An 8,273-nucleotide genomic window follows, 5' to 3' on the forward strand; every position below is an offset into this window, starting at 1 on the left:
GTAAATTAAATATTGGACAATGTACAGTTTCAGCTCCTATTATTGTGAGAATGTATAAGGAGCCAAATTTTGGTTCCAAGACAGTGAGTCCATGGCCAATTTTCTGATGGGAAGTCTGTATCAGTTAAAGTAAATATAATGTAGTGAAATAAATGTGACACAAATAGGCCAATAGTGAACTTGCCATATAGCTACGTAATATGTGGGGGTTGTGAACACCGAAAGTAAAGAACTGTGAAACACAACTATGCAGCTGTCAACTACATCATTTGCAGTAGTCAGTGTTGAACTTCCAAACCCCCCCCCCCCCCTTTTTTTCAGGCAGTATAACACTGCAGTACGTCAACAGTGAGGACTATCAACGAAGAAGTAAAGTAGGTGAATGTCGCTATTGGGGCCCTTTCAGGTGATGATTATTTATCTGTACACAGTAAACAAGGACCCACTAACATTGAACAGTGAATTCAAGAATGGTTTACACTACAGTGATTTTAACAAAGTGCGCATATGGTACATGTGGCATCGGAGTTTTGTCAAAGACAGTGAACAGACAATATTATTAGAGTGTGAAAATCAATTATTTTCAAAATGTCAGAGTTGATATAGCTGCCTTTAAACAGGTAGGTGCAACAGCCAATCAGCACATGGCTTCCATACCCACAGTATGACAGCAGCCATTCAGCGAGTGGGTTCTATGGAGCAGCCACTGAGTACAGGAGCAGCCACTCAGCATACAGATGGACACAGCTGATCGGGATAAACAGTACACATCACTGAGAAAATTACAAATTGCTGCAGCCTTGCAGTGGACAAATCAAGATGACAACTCTAGCAGCAGCGGATGAATGAATAAAAATGAGGTAATTCATAGCAAAAGCGATTTTATATTAAGCGATACATAATGAGTGGCCTTAATGAACAAGACAGTGTGATGGGGGAGAATTGACAGCAGGGGACTGATGTGATTGATAACAAAGCTCTAGAGGTTAAGTTTTTAAATGAACAGAATGACTCAGTCAAGGCTAATTTGGAGGATGATAGTGATTATGGAAAATTGGAACTGACGTTAAGGCAAATTATGTGTAATATATATACAAAAAGGGTTAAACTTGAGAACCAAAACGATCAGATTAAAAATTATTTACAAATGGAGGTAGAAACCAAGTGTGCAGCAGTAGTAGAGGAAAAAATGGTAAAAGTAAATAAAAATGTAAATTCAAAATTGGCTCAAATGGAGAAAAAGATGGAAGAGGTACAAAATCTAAAGCATAGAGAAAGTGACAATGGGTCTGATTCTGACAGTAGTTGTAATGATGATAGGAATGACAAAGCCAGTAGTGATGAGGACAAAGTATTTGAATTTATCATTGATAAAAATGGCAATGTATTAAGTAAAGAAAGAATGGAGGAGGGTAGTAGTAGGCCTAATGAAGAGTTAGGGCTTAATGAGAATGGTAAGGAGGAAGAGGACCATGCTATCTGTCATTTGACTGTGTCTAATAGTTGTTTTGGTAAGCAGGATGTCAGTATTTCCAGGGAAAGTATTAATGAGGATTTGTTGTATGAATAAGATCACATGGTAAGTAAAAAGGAAGTGTGCCACTCTGTAATAACAGCAAGTGTACAGGGTATACATGTTAAGTGTTTACTGGATCTTGGTAGTGATTTGAATGCCATTTCACAGGCAGTTTTTGAATGTATTAAGAACACCGAGAGTATTGTAGTGATGCACGTTTCTGGAATAAAAATTATTTGTGCCACTAGTAAGCTATCAAAGAGTGTGAAATGAGAGGTATTATGAACTGTGAAATTGCCAGGACAGCTGTTGGAGTGCAGTTTCACGGTGATTCTAAATCTCTGCATTGATTCAATATTTGGAACTAATTTCTTGTGCAATTAGCAAATAGGGGGTTCAACATTCTGTGTTGAATTCACTGTGTGGTGATAATGCTTACCCAGCTGTCTGTCTCCTATTTCATGTTTCCTGAGGCAGTCAAACTCTTCTCCTATCCTATCTGTAGTATATAAATGAATCAGAAATATTCTCCCTATGACTTTCATGTGACTTTATACAGTACAGTAAGATACTTCAGTATAGGGAAAAAAATTATATATATATATATATATATATATATATATATATATACAAAGATGATGTGACTTACCAAATGAAAGCGCTGGCTGGTCGATAGACACACAAACAAACACAAACATACACACAAAATTCAAGCTTTCACAACAAACTGTTGCCTCATCAGGAAAGAGGGAAGGAGAGGGAAAGACGAAAGGATGTATGTTTTAAGGGAGAGGGTAAGGAGTCATTCCAATCCTGGGAGTGGAAAGACTTACCTTAGGGGGAAAAAAGGACGGGTGTACACTCCCACACACACACACATATCCATCCGCACATACACAGATACAAGCAGGCATACCCGTCCTTTTTTCCCTCTAAGGTAAGTCTTTCCACTCCCGGGATTGGAATGACTCCTTATCCTCTCCCTTAAAAACCACATCCTTTCGTCTTTCCCTCTCCTTCCCTCTTTCCTGACAAAGCAACCGTTGGTTGCAAAAGCTAGAATTTTGTGTGTATGTTTGTGTTTGTTTGTGTGTCTATCGACCTGCCAGCGCTTTTGTCTGGTAAGTCTCATCATCTTTGTTTTTAGATATATTTTTCCCATGTAGAATGTTTCCCTCTATATATATATACAAAGATGATGTGACTTACGAAACGAAAGTGCTGGCAGGTTGATAGGCACCCAAACATACACACAAAATTCAAGCTTTTGCAACAAATGTTTCCTTCACCAGGAAAGAGGGAAGGAGAGGGAAAGGTGAAAGGATGTGGGTTTTAAGGCAGAGGGTAAGGAGTCATTCCAATCCCAGGAGTGGAAAGACTTACCTTAGGGGGAAAAAAGGACAGGTATATACTCGCACACACACACATATCCATCCACACATACACAGACGCAAGCCTTTACAAATGTCTGCTTGCATCTGTGTATGTGCGGATGGATATGTGTGTGTGTGTGTGCGAGTGTATACCTGTCCTTTTTTCCCCCTAAGATAAGGGGGGGGTTGTGTTATTGATAAGTGATGGTATCACAAGAGGATGGAAGAAAAGGCAATTAAAAAACAATTGAAAACAGTGGTATCTGGTAAAAATCTGAGATACTGTGATTATTAAATTTCCTGATGGAAAGCTTCTTGGTAATGGCATAAAAAGCTGTGATGTGTCTGCAGCAAAAATGGTAAATAACATGGCTGTTGTCAGGTGGCCTGAACTCTTATGGGGCAGGATACTCTGTGACAAGACTGGAGTAGGAAGTGGTGGGTGCATGCATTGGACATGTCTTGCATCTTTTTTCTGCCTCTAGGATATGATACCTGTGGAGTGGAAATGGCATAAGGATGGATGTGAATTACGTTTATGTCAAGAGGGTGACGGAAAACACCATAAGAGGAGTGGGAAGGATCATATTGAGTATCTCCCTCATTTCAAGACAGGATAAGAGATAATCAAAGCTTGCTGAAAAATATGGCTCAGTTGTTCGAGTTCAGGGTGATACTGGCTGATGAGGGGTATGCTCCTTTGTGGCTGATACTTGGGGCTTGTTGGAGGATTGGGAATGTTAGAGGATATGGTTTGTGAAATCTGTTTGTGGACTAGGTTAGGAGGGTGCCAGTATTGCCTGTGTGTGAAAGGCTCAGTGAGTCCTTCAGCATACTGAACAAAGGAGGTTCTCATCAGTGCAGACATATTGAGGTTAAACTGTTTGCAAAGGACTTTTGTGGTGTGAGATTACTAGCGGCTGTTTAAATGCAGGTACTGCTGGTGGTTAGTGGGTTTAATTGTGGGCAGATGTGTGGTTGGAGACATCAGAGAGGTGGAGGAGAACAACCAGGAAGATGGCATGTTAGGTAGAGGATAACCAGGTGAACCTTACAGGAGAGAAGCAGTCGAGGTTGTGAAGGACAGGATGTCTTGGCCCCGAGTCAAGATCCTGAAGATGCCAAAGAACCTCTAGACCAGACCCAATTGGTAGTTTAGGGAGGATACATAATATTCTACTAGATAGCCAATAAACATGTTGGCATTGGAGGGTGCCATGCACATATCCTTGGCTGTGCCACAGATTTGTCAGTATGCCATCCCTTGCAAGGAAACATAGTTGTGGGTGAGGATACAGTTCGTGAGGTGTGTAAAGAAAGAAGTGTTATGTTTGGAGTCTGAAGGGCACTGATAGATATAGTGATCAATATGCACAAGGTAGGACATATTCTGAGGCATCTAGGGATCACCAATTTAGTATTGGATGGCAGTGTGGAGGGTAAAAATCATAGAGGGAAACCAAGAGATGAATACATTAAGCAGATTCAGAAGGATGTATATTGCAGTAGGTACTGGGAGATGAAGAAGCTTGCACAGGATAGAGTAGTATGCAGAGCTGCATCAAACCAGTCTCTGGACTGAAGACCACAACAACAACATGCATAAGGCTTTAGGGGTTGAGCGTACTGTTAAAAAATTTCCTGAATTTTGTCCACTTTGACCCATCTTTCTGCACCAGTTTAAAAGATTACCCCCTCCCCTGTAGCACATGCAGTTCCTTAAATGCCCTTGAACCATGGAACCCCCCCCCCCCCCAATGGTCCAACCATAAAAACCCCCTGCTTTGTGTCCCAAACCTATATTCACAAGCACCTTCAGCTTTTCAGATTGCACCAGTCCCTATCCTTCACAAACCTTGTACTGCAAAAGACCTATCCATGGCACAGGCTCCCCTCTGCAATATAAGTTACCGTGAAAACCTCACTACATAAACAACATCTCTGAAACAGAAACCTTTTTATTCCAGCACCTGGGGGGAGAGTCCCAGACACCACTTAAATAAATTGTCCAAACTGTTGACACCCTACTCCAGCCTTGGTGCACCACATTTGCCACTTGTCACTTGTCTGCTTGGTGTTTGTACATGTGCGGATGGGTATGAGTGTGTGTGCGAGTGTATACCTGTCCTTTTTTCCCCCTAAGGTAAGTCTTTCCACTCCCGGGATTGGAATGACTCCTTACCTTCTCCCTTAAAACCCACATCCTTTCGTCTTTCCCTCTCCTTCCCTCTTTTCTGATGATGCAACCCTTGCCTACTGTGTCACCTCCATGATGAACTGGACCTGATCTACGATATTGTGGCTCTGCCTTCCTCTATGGACAAATATGCATTCGCCTGATGTACCATCGTTGAGCAACTATCCACATTGACAGAGGAAGCCTATCTGCTCATCAGTCACAAGTTGCGGATTCAGATCCCCGTTGCAGCTCTGGCGTCATCTCCACACTGTGAGAGACGCACGTCACATGCCAGATGTTACACTTTGATGCATCTGGTTGCTCAAACTTCCTCCAGAAGTTCAAATTCAACTTCTCCATGTGACTTCAGCCCCACTAGAAGCCAATCTGAAGATCACTGACCAGGTATACAATATTCTGCTCACCCCGCATACCGCCCCCAGGCTATTATTCAGGAACTTTTAGATCATAAGACTATTCTCCCTTCTTCTAGTAGTTGGTTGTCACCCATTCATTTGGTGCCCCAAGGAAGATGACACTTTCCGCCTCTGCGGTGATTATCAGGCGCTTAGCACCAGAACAATTCTAGATAATTATCCCATCCCAAATATTCAATACTTTGTTTCCCAACTGCACGGGGCCATGAATTTTCATTTTAATAAACTGTCACAATGCATATCAGCAACTGCCAATGGCACCGGAGGATGTTGAAAAAACCGCTATCATCACCCCGTTCGTTGTTCAAGTATTTGTTTATGCCATTCCGCCTTAAAAATGCCGGCACGGATGTAGCTACGGTTCATCAACTCATTGGTCAGAAAACTGGACTTTGCATATGCCTACCTGGACGACCTTGCCAATTTTTTCTTCATCCCTTGAGGAACATGAACTAGATTTAAATACAGGTGTTCCAACTATTAAAATCAAATGGTGTCACAGGTGAATGATGCTAAGTCACAACTCTGCCACACCTAGTGTCACATTTCTGGGCCATGGGGTTTCTGCCGACGGCATCTGCCCCCTACCCGAATGGGTTGAGGCCATTAGTACGGTGCCTTTGCCTAAAGATTTTCAGGGCCTCTGCCGCTTCCTTGACTGTAAATTACTACTGCAAACCACATCCCCCCTGCCACTGACATACAAGCCCCCAGTGACGGATGCTCTCGCAGGAAAAAAACACTCTAGGGACTCGGGCGGTCATGTGGACTCCAGATATGAGTTGCGCATTCGATACCTAAAGTCAGCCTTACAGAAAGCCGTTACACACACTCATCTCATTCCTGATGCTCCCATCTCGCTTACTACAGATGCGAGTGATACAGCAGTGGGGGGGTGGTACTTCATCAATCAGTGGGTTCTGTTGTACAACCACTCAAATTTTTTTCCCACAAACTGTCCGCTTCCCAACATAAATGGTCGACCTTGGACTGGAAACTGTTTGCGCATTCACGCCACCACATGTCTGGTATGTGAACGTTTCATTGGCTCAGCATGATAAAACAGTGTCGCAGTTGGGGCATGAGCGTGTGTGGCTTGTCAGCATGCAAAAGTAGGATGTGATGCACAGCACCCCATGGGTATGTTCGATGTTGGCAAAAAGAAGATTACAGCACATACACATCGATACTGTTGGGCCCTTACCCCCCCTCAGGCCTCTTCTGTTCCATGCTGTCTGCCATTGACAGTTTTACCTGCTGGGTAGAGTAATTCCTCTTACTAGTATCACAGCTGACACAGTGGCCCGCTATCAAATATTTCCAGGACGATATCAAAGGTCGCCATCTCATGTATTTACCAACCATGAGCCATTGGTATATACTTTCCATAACCTAGCAAGGACTCACCCCCAAGATGTTTTCATCATATGTACCTCATATGTCAGTTTATGAATGACATACGTTACATCAGAGGGGCAGACAATGTCGTTACCAATTTTCTATCTCATGTGTTGGTTTTATCTTCACAATTGGACCTCAGTGAACTCCCTAAATTGAAGACAGAGGATACTGAACGCACTGCCATTGTGCTCCGATGTTAAAACAGAGACTCAAACTAGAGTTACAGACACTTCCTGGGTTTTCAACCACCCATCTGGTGTGACATTTCAACAGGACACATACGTCCAATGATTTATGCACCTCTCCGCCAGGACATTTTTAATAGTATTCATGACTTGGCACACCCTGGCATTCACACTACCACATGTATGGTATGTGACATTTCATTTGGCCCGCGTGATAAAACAATGTCACGTGCAAAAGTAGGACATCATGCACAGCCCCCCATGGCTAAGTTCGATGTGGCAAAAAAGAAGATTCCATCACATACGCATCGATATTGTCAGGCCTTACCCCCTTGGGTACGTTCTGTTTAAACTGTCCACCATTGACAGTTTTACCCGCTGGGTAGAGGTAATTCCCCTCACTAGTATCACAGCCAACGCAGTGGCCTGAGCCTTTTATTAATGTGGATCTCGTGCCTCGGCTGCCCGGTTTCTATCATCACTGATCAGGTGCTGCCAGTTTGAGTCAACCCTCTTCCTACAGCTTTGTGACTGTGTGGGGTGATGAAACGATTTAGGAGTACTGCATACCACCCCTAGAGCAATGGGCTCTGCCAAATGCTGGCAACCGAACGCTTAAAACTTCTCTGATGTGCCACAGAGGTGAGTGGGCCAACACCTTACCATGGGTAATGTTAGGCATTTGGGCCACATACAAAAGAGGACCTTGGCACATACCTTGCATAAGTACTGTATGGAGAACCCCTCACACTCCCAGCAGAGGTAGTCAAGCCTTCACTCCATCCAGATCAAACATGCGACTTGACATTCGTCGGGGCACGTTAAGGAGTTAATCGCTAACATTTGTGTGCCTCCACCTGGACTGCCCACCCATATTTCTGCATAAGGACTTGGCGTCATGCACTCACATCATGGTGCATGATGACACTGTCAGACCGGCACTCAGACCTCCATACTCAGGCCCACACAGAGTCATATCGGGGCATAACAACACGTATGAAGTGCTCATTAATGGCACACTTCAAACGGTATCTGTCTGCTGCTCAACCAGCATGGTCTCTGGGAGAACTACCTGATAACCCACCCAGTCAGCCACTGACTCCCTGCTACACCCGCCTCACATGAGGCATCTACCGACTGTCTGCGGATGAGTAACGCCGTTCCCACACTTGTGACGTTACC

This window comes from Schistocerca piceifrons, chromosome 1, assembly GCF_021461385.2.
Source record: "Schistocerca piceifrons isolate TAMUIC-IGC-003096 chromosome 1, iqSchPice1.1, whole genome shotgun sequence".
Classification (NCBI taxonomy): domain Eukaryota; kingdom Metazoa; phylum Arthropoda; class Insecta; order Orthoptera; family Acrididae; genus Schistocerca; species Schistocerca piceifrons.